Raw genomic sequence first — 12,327 nt, forward strand, 5'->3', positions numbered from 1 at the left:
ATGGCATCAGAGTTGCACACCAACTTGTCTAGCTTGCTACCTTGACTGACCTGGATCCACAGTCCTTCCAATCTTAGTCTCTAGATAGTGCAGTTTGGTAGAAATGATCCAATTCACCCAGCTATAGATTGAGAAGTAAGTCCACTAAACTTTTGGTTTGCGTTCTGTTCTCAAGCCTCCAAAATAGTTAAGAGTACACATGTGATCCCCTGTTGCCAAGCAATAAGAATATTTTAAAGCAACTAGACATATATATGACTTAGGCTTGTGAATACCTCAGGAAAAGTATAAAAGAGCAGTGAAGCATAGAGGACAGCCAGAATTTAACTACCTACTCATAGGCTGAATAAGCAAAGCTAGCTACTCGGGAGTCTGAGATCTGAAGACCACTGTTCAATCATGAAAATACAAGCGATTATCTAAAAAAAAAACAAAAAACAAAAAAAAAACAGAGTTGTAGCAGAGGCTGAAGTGGTAGACCACTATCCTTGGGCACAGAAGCGGAGGAATAGTTTCCATGGCACTATCAAGCCTCAAGAATGATGAATGCATGCATGAGCACATGCACATGAGCGTGTGTGTACTCGCACATGCATGCACACATACACAAACACATATGAGTATTTCAATGTGAAGTTTTTATTTTTTTATCTTGCTGTACTTTATTTCCCTGTATTAGTTCACAAATTAACAAAATCCGCTAAGGACCTATTTAAATAAAATTCATCATGTTTCTCTAAAATCTATTCTCTTTTTGAAAGTCTGCTTTTATTTGACCGAAAAGTAAATTATTCAGGAAGTCAATTCATCACTCTCAAGTTTATAATATTAGATGATTGTTTAGGTTCCTCGTAGCAATATGATTTTGTGAAATCCTGCATCAAGTAATATATTTCTTTCATTAGAAGAGAAACCTCTGTCAAACAATTAATAATAGCTTATTCTCCTTCTGGCATTCATCTGTAGTTTTATTTTCTTCATATATTTCATGATCTGTCTGTGTATGCCAAAGACTGCCGTGAAAATAAAACACCCTTCTCAGCGCTTAGCATGTGTATACCATTCATAGATACGGAAATTGCTTTGGAATAAATAATGTTCACCCTATCATGAGAAAGAAGAATTGGTTTCTCAGCACTTTAGGTAAGAACTTGAGGGAAAGAAACAAAAGGAAAAGTGAGGAACAAACAACTCAACACATAGATTCAAATGAAACAAACAACCCAAGAAAACACAAATTAATTCAGTACTCAAGAACCTGCAGGAAATGAAAGATTTAAAAAAATCAGCTATGACAAGCTTATGAAATTCGTGAATACATGGGATTGCAATTTTGTGAGGATAGTGGCAAAAGCCCAAACTGAACAGAAAGTTCTGTACACAATGCCATACAGCTGTTGTTCTAAATTCCAGGAAGAATAACATCAAGTGGATGGAGGCCAAGTTCATACACAAGTAGGAAGCCAGTTTCTAGCTGAAAAATAATCAGGATAACTTGGGGCTGGGGGCATGACAAAGTGGTAAGAACACACATTTAAGGGGACAAAACACTCAATTCAAACTCTAATATTAGGGGTATGAAAGAAAAAAGCTATGATTTTAAATAATTAGAACAATTGTAACACTTGAGTATTCTAGTGGAGAAAAATCCATTAGAGAGATAGAATGAACCCACGTTCCAATGCTCCTTTAGTGATAATGTTTAGTCCTACTTCAGACAAAACAGAGTTACCTTGCAAATGAGCATGGATGTGCATTTGGGTGATGGAAATACTCTACTTACACAGGTGTAAATTAAATAGATTTTTGGGGGTAGATTGTAGTTCTTGAACTAAGAGCCTTGGTGTTGTCCATGAGCTTTTTCTCTCAAGGCTACCACTCTAATACTTGGAGCCACAGTTCCAATTCTGATTTTCTGTTGGTTGTTTGGAGATAAGAGGCTCATGGACTTTCCTGCACAGGATGGCTTCAAACCAAGATCGTCAGATCTCAGCCTCCTGAGTAATCCTGATTCCAGGCATGAGTCGTTGATGTTTTTAATAATTTAGTAAATTGTATAGTTACAGAAGTTATAAATTATGATTGTAACCTGTGTAATATATGTGTGTATGTATAGATCAATGCATACACTTAGAAATATATTAAAATATTTTTGCATCTAAAGTAGATTTATGAAATATTCCTTCATTAAAAATATAATGGAAACAAAAGTTAATAAGGAGCAAAACAAAGGTAATTGTTACACGTTTCTTTTTGTTGAATGGAATATGAATTGTGAGAATCAGTTTGGGAAAACCATCTCTACTTTAACAAAATGGATAATTGCTATTATTTCCAATCCATCTCTTTGCCCATATTGTGCATCCTCACACATGAGTGTCAAAATCAAACGACACTTTTTGCCTTTGTATTTAACTCACCTGTTATAATTTAGGGGCTAGATGAAGTAATCAAATAAAGATTAAAATAATAGTAAGTGAGGCTATTAGTGACAGCTGAAAAACATTTTAAATATGATAACTAATTAAATTACATATTTCTTACTTTTACTCTGTTGTTATGTCCCTCATTCCCACATTAGGAAAGTACATAGAAGGTTCTCACTAAATTATATCTAATTATTAAAAAAATATTGAAAGAATATGGGCACAGTGTGGTTTTAGCTTATTGAAACCTGTATGGGGTAGTGTGTTTTTGAGGACTTGCAATACGTTGTGATGGAGATGAAGGGAGGGATGTGCTTATTCTGGAAAACTGGCTAGAGGATTGCTCCCAGAGAGATAGTGATGAATTCTTCCAAAAGGACAGTAAAATCACTTTCACAACCATGTTCACTACTGCACTCTTCACTGTAGCCAAGTTATGGAAACAGCCCAGATGCCCTTTGGCGAAGAAATGGTTGGCAAAAGTGTGTCATATATACATAAGTGGAATGTATTTATCCATTATGAAGACTGTTACGTTATTTGCAAAGAAATGGATAGATCTAAAAATATGTTAAATAAATGAAGTCAAACCAGACACACAAAGGACCCATGTTCTGTCTCATATTTGGAAGCTAGAACTTTATACAATTTTACACAGCAATATTAACCAAATCATGCTATTTGTAGAGGAGTATTTAAAAGATGTAATTTTTTTATAAAATTGAACTTTTAATCCAACAAAATAAATACCAGGAAACTATCACTTTGAAGATGTGAGGGGAAGTCAAAGGGAAAGAATAAAAAGAGTTATGGAGGAAGAAAGTGAAGACATGATATTCAATGCAGATAGTATGAAACTAGAAAAAATTAAAGTGTGGTGAGGTTTAGAAAGGCAGGGAAAAGTTATATAAGGATCTATTATACGTAAAAGCATTATTTATTGAATGTAAATTCCCTTGTACAACTAGTTATGATAATAAAAATATAATTAAAAACAATGGAGCCATCTGATCTTAAACTTTGTTCTCTTAAACCATGAGTCAATATAATAGTTTCCTCCTCAGAAAATTTCTTTGCAGGTATTTTCCCTTTAGTGACAGAAAAATGATCAATGCAATGAATATCAATACATCACATTGCACATCTTAAAGAGACACAATAAAAATCACAGTACAACATTACTAGTACAACATTGCACACATGGTAAGTGTTAGCCTGAGGTTCATCTCCCACTGTATCAATTAACCTCATTCTATTTTATGACTAAAATACCAGCACTTAGTCTACAAATTCTAGGAACATTTCCCAGAATTATTGTGTACACTCATAATATTTCACTTTATCTTTGTTAGAAAATAGAGAACTGTAATATGAATACTCAAAGTTCATAATCAGTACATACCTCCCTGGTGAAAGGAAGTGCTAAAGTATAACATTCTTGATTTCTAGGTCAAAATAGCAGAAATCATATTCTATCCCTTCACTGAACACTGCACTGCCTCGGGACCCTATCTCTGTTTAAAACTGTCTTACTGAAAGAATGACCTCCCCAATTCCTGATGGAAACAGACTGCAGGTCTTATGAACCAATCATTTCCACATTGTGGCTCAACTAAGTTGATTACCATTAGAAGTATTTTGATTGCTTTTTATACCCAACATTTTGAGAGAAAGGTACTACTTTAAAATGCTATTAAAGTAAGACATATAAAAATCACCTTTGACCCTAGATAAATATTTTACCTTTCATGTACCCAAAAATGCAGTCTGACCTATCATTAATGAATTAAAGCCTCTCCAACTTGTGAATACAATTGGTTTAAAAACACCTAAAGAGCTGGGAAGGTAGTTCAGTGGTAGAGCTCTTGCCTTGCATGCATCAAGCCCTGGATTTGATTCCTCAGCACCACATAAAAAAAAAAAAAAAGAAAAAAGCCGCAAGTGGCGCTGTGGCTCAAGTAGAAGAGTGCTATCCTTGAGCTGAAGAGCTGAAGGAAAGCGCCCAGGCCCAGAGTTCAGGCCCCACTACCAGACTCCCCCACCCCTGAAAAAAATATATCAATACTACAATATTTGTTCAAAATTTCGTATGATACTGAAGATTCAATTGAAAACTGTTAACACTTGAAAATAACTCTTTTACTTAGGAGTAGGAAACAAAACACAAAATTAATCCTAATCATTTCAAAGACATTTATTTACACTACAAATTCACTCTGATAACTACAAAGATTCTAAAAATAACTGAAGCATAGTGTCACAAAGGGCATAATTTAACTTCATCATGTACATTCAAAGGACTGTGCTAATAGAAAACAAAGTTATGCTAAAAATTAGCTCACGCAATTCACTTCCATTCTTTTATTCTATATATTTTAGTTTCATAAAAACTGTCTTTTGATAAAATGATGCATAAAAAGCCTATATACCCACTTACATTTTCAGATTTTAACAATGTTTATTTCAGAAATGTCTTTAGCTGTATAGTCAATGAACTGAAATAACACTAAAGTATTCAAAGGGTTTTCAGAAATTGCAAGACTCACTCTTGGATGATATTTATATTGGAAAAGATCTTCAAAAAGCCTCATTTGTTAAAGTTGTGATAGTTACTCCCACAAAAGAACTATTAATGAAGAAACCTTTGCATGTAAAATACAACTTAAAATGCATCCACAATCTGGAAGTGACACATGCTTTTTTTGTTTGTTTTTGCAATGTATATCTAACAAACATATCCACAATACTGTTTTTCAGTCAATATGATCAGATATTCAAACCTAAAAAATACGGGATTTATTCTTATTGTGAATAGATACTATCTTATAAAGAAAGTTATTTTCAACAGAAATCCGGAAAGAGTTTATCCACCTTGAGTTTCACAGGAATAACCAGAGTGTAATACCTGTTTGGTCAAGTCAGATAAACTCACTCCATGAGTATATCTTAAAAGTATAGCCAATTTAAGAGGTCAAATACATATTTTGTACTGACAGTCATCTTACAACAATAACTTACTACTTAAATATATGTGTACCATCTTGCCTAACATATACAAAGAGCTGAAAGTGATCTCTTTTATCTAACTTAATGTTGTAAATGCTTTAATTATGATGATGTTATTATTTGACGAATAAAATGTACAGAAGGGTGGTTCCACTTAAATGACAGTACGGAACATTGATAAATAACAACATTGCAACACAGTTCTTTTCAGACTCTCTCTGTCCTCATTGGCAAGCAACATGGCAACAGCACACACACACACACACACACACACACACACACACACACACATATTTGCGCACATGTACACACACATTTACATGCAAGGCAAATTCAGGGTGTATTGTACAATAAAGTTCAAATAAAATATTAGTGATAAGGCTAAGGATAATGGGTGTAGAGGAGCACCTAGAAACGGAAGTAATTGGTCTAGGAAATATGTTTAACAGGATCCTAACAGAGAACTTCCCAAACATGCAAAAAGACAGGCCTATTCAGATACAAGAAGCTTTTAGAATTCCAAATAGATGAGAAAAGAATAGGACATCCCACCGTCACATTACAATCCACACAGGATCAATTCAGACCAAGAAAAGATCCTTAAAGCTGTGAAGGAGAAAAGATTAACCACCTATAAAGGAAAACCAATTAGAATCACCTCAGATTTCTCAGCAGAGACAATCAAAGCAAGAAGAGCCTGGAATGATGTATCCCATGCCCTAAAAACAAACAACTATCAACTAAGAATACTCTTCCCAGCTAAACTCTCCTTCATAACTGAAGGCCAAACAAAAACCTTCCATAGGAAAGAAAAATTGAAACAATACATCTCCACCAAACTAGCCCTGCAAAAGATTCTTAAAGATGTCCTACACATAGAAAACCAACAAGACCACAATAAAGGCCAAGAAACTGCACCCAAACTGAGAATCCAAGAACCATAGAAAGAACCCAGTTTTCGCAGCCCCCGAGAAGGTGGATAACATAGCAGGAAGTCCGAAATAACTCTCAGTCCTTTTTATCAACATTAACGGACTTAACTCTCCAATTAAGCGAGATAGACTGTCTAGTTGGATTAAAAAAAAAAGTTCCTTCTATCTGCTGCCTTCAGGAGTCACACTTTGCCCATAAAAACAAACACATTTTCAATGTTAAAGGCTGGAACAAAATCTGCCAAGCAAATGGCCCCCATAAACAGGCAGGAGTTGCAATCCTAATATCAGATAAAACAGACTTCAAATTAAAAGTTGTGACAAGAGATAAAGAAGGTCGCTACATACTAATTAAGGGTTCTCTCCTGCAGGAGGATATTACAATTCTAAATATCTATTCGCCAAAAAATGTAGCACCCAAATTTATCCAAGAAACACAACTTTACCTCAAATCCCACATAGATCCAAATACATTCATAGTTGGGGATTTTAAAACACCACTTTCCCAACTAGATAGATCAACTCGGCAAAAACTAAACAGAGAAACCACAGATCTAAACAGCTGCAGAGATCAACAAGATTTAACCGACATCTACCGAATATTTCACCCAACAGCATCAGAATACATGTTTTTCTCAGCAGCACATGGAACATTTTCTAAAATAGACCACATTTTAGGCCACAAAGCAAACTTGTCTAAATTCAGAAACAGTGAAGTTATACCTTGCATTCTCTCTGACCACAAGGGAATAAAACTAGAACTCAACACCAAAAGCCACCAAAGAAAGGACGGTAACACATGGAGGCTGAACAACACACTGCTGAATCACGAGTGGGTCATGGAAGATATTAGAAAGGAAATTCAAATGTTCATGCTATTCAACAAAACAGAGAACACAAATTACCAGCTCCTTTGGGCCACAGCAAAGGCAGTATTCAGAGGCAAGTTTATAGCTCTGAACTCCTACATCAACAAATTGGGGAGATCTGAAACCAACAATTTAATGACATATCTAAACATCCTTGAAAAGAGCAGCAAGATAAACCCCAATCCAGTAGACGGAAAGAAATAATCAAAATTAAATCAGAATTAAAGGAATTAGAATAAAAAAAACTATAGAAAGGATCAACAAAACAAAGAGTTGGTTCTTCGAAAAAATTAACAAAATTGACAGACCCTTAGCAAATCTTATCAGAAAAAGAAGAGAACACACCCAAATAAATAAACTCAGAAATGAGAATGGAAACATCACCACGGAAACAACCAAGATTCAGAACATTATAAGGGAATATTCCTCAAAACTTTATGCTAATAAATTTGAGAACTTGACAGAAATGGACCTTTTCCTAGCAAATATTGACATTCCAAAACTAAACCAAGATGAGTTAATCCATCTTAACAGACCCATATCAAGCATTGAAATAGAAACAGCAATAAGAGACCTCCCAGGTAAGAAAAGTCCAGGACCAGATTGTTTTACAGCAGAATTCTACAAGGCCTTCAAAGCAGAGCTCACACCAATACTCCTCCAACTCTTCAATGAAATTGAAGGAAAAAGTTCACTACCGAACACATTCTATGCAGCCATCGTCATCCTCATCCCAAAACCAGGCAGCGACTCATCAAAGAAAGAAAACTGTAGACCCATTTCTTTGATGAACACTGATGCAAAACTTCTCAACAAAATTTTGGCCAATCGACTTCAACCTATCAAAATTCCAACCTTGTTCTTCAAGGAAATAGAAGAGGCATTCTAAAAATTCATATGGAACAATAAAAGACCCCGTATAGCAAAAACGATCCTCAACGGAAAGAACACTACTGGAGGAATATCAATACCAAATTTCAAACTGTACTATTAAGCTATAGTAATCAAAACACCTTGGTACTGGCATAAGAACAGACCTCAGTATCAATGGAATAGAACTGAAAACCCAGAAATGAACCTACAGACCTATAGCCATTTAATATTTGATAAGGGAGCTAAAACAATAGAATGGAAAAAAGATAGCCTCTTCAGTAAATGGTGCTGGCAAAACTGGTTAACTGCTTGTAGTAAACTGAAGCTAGATCCTTATATATCACCCGGCACAAGAATCAATTTCAAATGGATCAAAGACCTCGGAGTCAAACCAGACAATCTGAAAACATTACAGGATGGAATAGGAGAAACCTTAGGTCTCCTTGCTCAGGCCGAAATTTTCTTTATAGAGACCCGGAAATACATACAATGGACAAGGGTCTTGGAACTTAAAGAATTAAATCATACAAAGGACTTCTATTTTATTACTGCATTATACATTTTTTCTAATGTTGGATACCTACAGTAGAAAGCTATTAGAAAGCTCTTAAATCCCATATGTTGAATAGTGAGTTTTCTTACACTATAACATGGTATTTCCCAAATCATTTACATAGAAGGCATTGTTTCCTATTTTCTCATTCCTAGAATAAGCTGCACATGAAGACACCACTGGTCCTGATTTTCAGTCTGTACCTTTGAATACTGAGGAAAATCTTTCCTCTGCTCCCTATAATTCACTACTCTCCAGTTAGAATAATTTAGAATAGTAAAAATGGAAAAAGAGAAAATAAATCATGGTGAAAAAACATATGCAGAACATTCACCAGTTTTTTCTGACCAGTTCAACCAATGTGAACTATTGGGGAAATACATGGACACCTCATTCCCACTGGTACTCAAAATCACTGGTTAGGCAATTGTGACGAAGACAAGGAACAAGATGAAAAAATGAGGAATGGTATCAAATGCAAGAAAAAAATGGAGTAGGATCCAAGCAAATTTCTTCTTTGGGATGCCGAAATTTATTGGCTTACTGTGTTGTGAACACTGCTTTCCAAAATGGCCACCCAGATGAATACTAGGGATGAGGATGAGTATACCCCTCTTCATCGGGAAGCCTAGAGTGGACACTTAGACATTGTCCATGAGTTGGCAGCTCAAGGCAGATATTCATGCAATAACTCTGAATGGCTGGACACCCCTGCACAGTACTTATATGTGGAATAATACCAAAATGGCTTCTTTATTACTTCATCATGATGCAGATACCAATACTCAAACTAAAGGCCTCTTGACCTCCTTGCATGTTGCTGCTGGGAATAGAAATAGCAAAGATACTCTGTATCTCCTTCTGTTGAACCATTATATCAAACCAGGTCTGAAGAACAACTTTGAAGAAACTGCATTTGATATTGCCAAAAGGGTAAGTATGTATCACTACCTCTTTGAAATTGTCGAAGGCTGTACAAATTGGTCTCCTAAGTCATAATGGTTTGGTTAAGTTTCTTAAATTTCAAAAATGCCAGTCCATCTTTTGTGTCCCTACAAATTTTTTCACAATACAAAGCAACAGTAATATCTTACTATAAAAATTTATGTATTTCATGGTATTCTTCCAAGTGAATTGCATGACTTTGATATCAAAATGTATTCAAGAGTTGTTTGTATACATCTGTAATGATTTCTGCAGAGTTTGTGATTCTTTAAATCAGAAATAATTTTAACTTATCTGTTGAAATGAATAGTATAGAAACTAAAGATGTTCCGGGTGCTTTTCTGAACAAAGTATATCTATGTTTGTGTAATGTCCATAATCTATTTCATTCTCTCCTAGATATAATACTTTGAATTCTACATTGTTATATAATGTATAGATTCATTAGTAAATGTGACCTTTCAGATTGCATTCCATATAGAAGTATTTTAAGACTCCTTTTTTTTCGTAGTTTCTTTTATTATTTTATTTCTTTGAGATAAAATGGCAATATTATCTAATTTCAAGTTTTGTAAAGGTTATGCTATGTAAAGGCCTTTCTAAGGTGAAAATTTAATATACTGATGTCAAACTAACCTTTAATTCTATGAATTACATGTATTGTTACACTTGTATTTTTGTAATCAACTTTTTAATAACTCTTTTTCATTTCTTGCATCAGAAGAATGAAAAATATGGAATACTTCACAAATTTTCATATCATCCTTGTGCAAGTGCTATGTTAATCTCTGTATTGTTGTAATTTGGGTAGACCTGCTTCTGAAGCATGTAGTATCCTCTAAATTTAAGTACTTAATGATACAATCTTTATACAGGCATATATCCATGGTTGCCTATTTGTAACAAGGAACCCTTATTGTTCCTGAAAATGCTATTGATCTTATTTCTCTAAATTTCTGTGTACAGTAGAAAAAACTTATATAGTTTGGTCGATTGCTCACATTTACAATTGTTTTGTCAATGACTATTTCGTCATTTTCATTTTAAATTTGATCATACTTTGAAGCCTTTACAGCTAAGTCCAAAGGTGGTGGCTTTTCAAGTACTTATTTATCAACTGAGTTAGCTTTGTGGAGCTAATGGATTCAAAGTAAGCCTTGCTTAAGAGCTACTTCTAACTTTCTGCAGCTTAAAATTTCCCAAATGAGGTCTTGCTGGAACAAATGTCTACCTGAACTGTGAAGACTCAGGGTCTATGTTGAGGGGGCAGAATGATGCAGGTTCCAGCCTCGGGATTATCTGAGGACTGTGTTTGGGATTAGGAAAGCTCTTGGAATGTCAGGCTACAGAGGGAAAATGTTCCCTCTCCCTATCTCAAAACATGTCACAGACTCCTGGGAGCTGAGGAAGTGGCTCTTCTGCTTGCTTAAGCATAGATGAACAGCTGGTCAAGCATTTTCCTGAGATTGGAGAAGTGGTTTGAGCTTGATCTAAAATAGTTTAGATAATAATATACCTAGACTTTCTCTCATAGGTTAAGTAAAAATGTATCTGTGGAAATTTTTTGTGTGAATGTTTTCTGACCAAATCTTGGCAAAGATGATGCTTGCTAGTCTTTAAATACCCACTAACAATAAAGCTCAGCATGCAGTGGCAATTGCTGTTTGCACTCTGCATACCCTGTGTCCTGGTGATTTTGTGACCCTTACCTAGGGACCCCAACGCACTAGACGTTGACACTGAACCTTTACCTTTCTTCCATGTAGGAACAGACCAACCAGAATATCTTACGTTGACAGCATGGATTGTCTTACTGGAACAAACATAATCTTAGTTACAAGGGATCATAGAGAGATGAACAGTTCAGACAGAATTGTTCAGAATAGAAGGTATTTTATCAAAACATAATTGTTTATTATACGTATCATTTCAAAAGTAGCTAAAGCCAAGAAAGTGAAAAAAATTGTTCATATGCATGATTAACTATTGTCCTGACCTGTCTATCATCCAACCAAGCAGGAACTTACACTACTGACATTCTATCACCAAATATTGCAATAGCTCCTGGAGAAGTCCATATGTTTCTCCTCGATATTAGGCCTTAAATTTGTAATGTTTTAATCACAGTGTTTCCTCTTGCCTCTAGGCTGCATATCTACAAATGGTAGAGCTTTAAGTCTAACTCTACCAAAAACTGAGGTAGAGATAATGGAATAATACTTTAAAGCAGAGTTGCCTTTGATTCCCTAAACACAACACAACAATGCAAAACAATTTTTATATTATATGTACTTATATATTTTATATTTATATGTGCTAATTTTAAATTTTATACAGTGAATCTTACTAGAATTGATAATTTGACAAATATATTGACATTTATTCCCATAAATAGATTGGAATATAAATAATTAGGTTTAGAATATATATTAGACTATAAAAAGTATCAATGCAATATCTTCAGTATAAGCTTCTGATACCTTCTAAGTGTTCGTGGTCTTCTGAATACACATGGTATAATAACAGTATTGTTTTCTGCTAATCTATAAGGGATTTTATTCTGATGCTCTGTTTATTGTTTTAACTTGCTGGTCCCAAAGTGTTTTTCTCCATATTTCTAAAGCATTCTTACTGATTATACCCAAATTTTGCTGATATGATGTCTAAAAGCTATTATTCTTCTGCAGGACCCACGGGTCCTAGGATAACAGGTCCCAGTTATC

General features: G+C 34.8%; 1 pseudogene; it reads right to left on the reverse strand.

Moving 5' to 3' along the window:
* Nucleotides 1-10,332: 10,332 nt before the first annotated feature.
* Nucleotides 10,333-10,432, reverse strand: LOC138822620 (U6 spliceosomal RNA; annotated as a pseudogene).
* Nucleotides 10,433-12,327: the final 1,895 nt, after the last annotated feature.

The sequence above is a fragment of the Dipodomys merriami genome, unplaced genomic scaffold (genome assembly GCF_024711535.1).
Source record: "Dipodomys merriami isolate MVZ:Mamm:240054 unplaced genomic scaffold, mDipMer1.0.p SCAF_113, whole genome shotgun sequence".
In the NCBI taxonomy this organism is placed as follows: Eukaryota; Metazoa; Chordata; class Mammalia; order Rodentia; family Heteromyidae; genus Dipodomys; species Dipodomys merriami.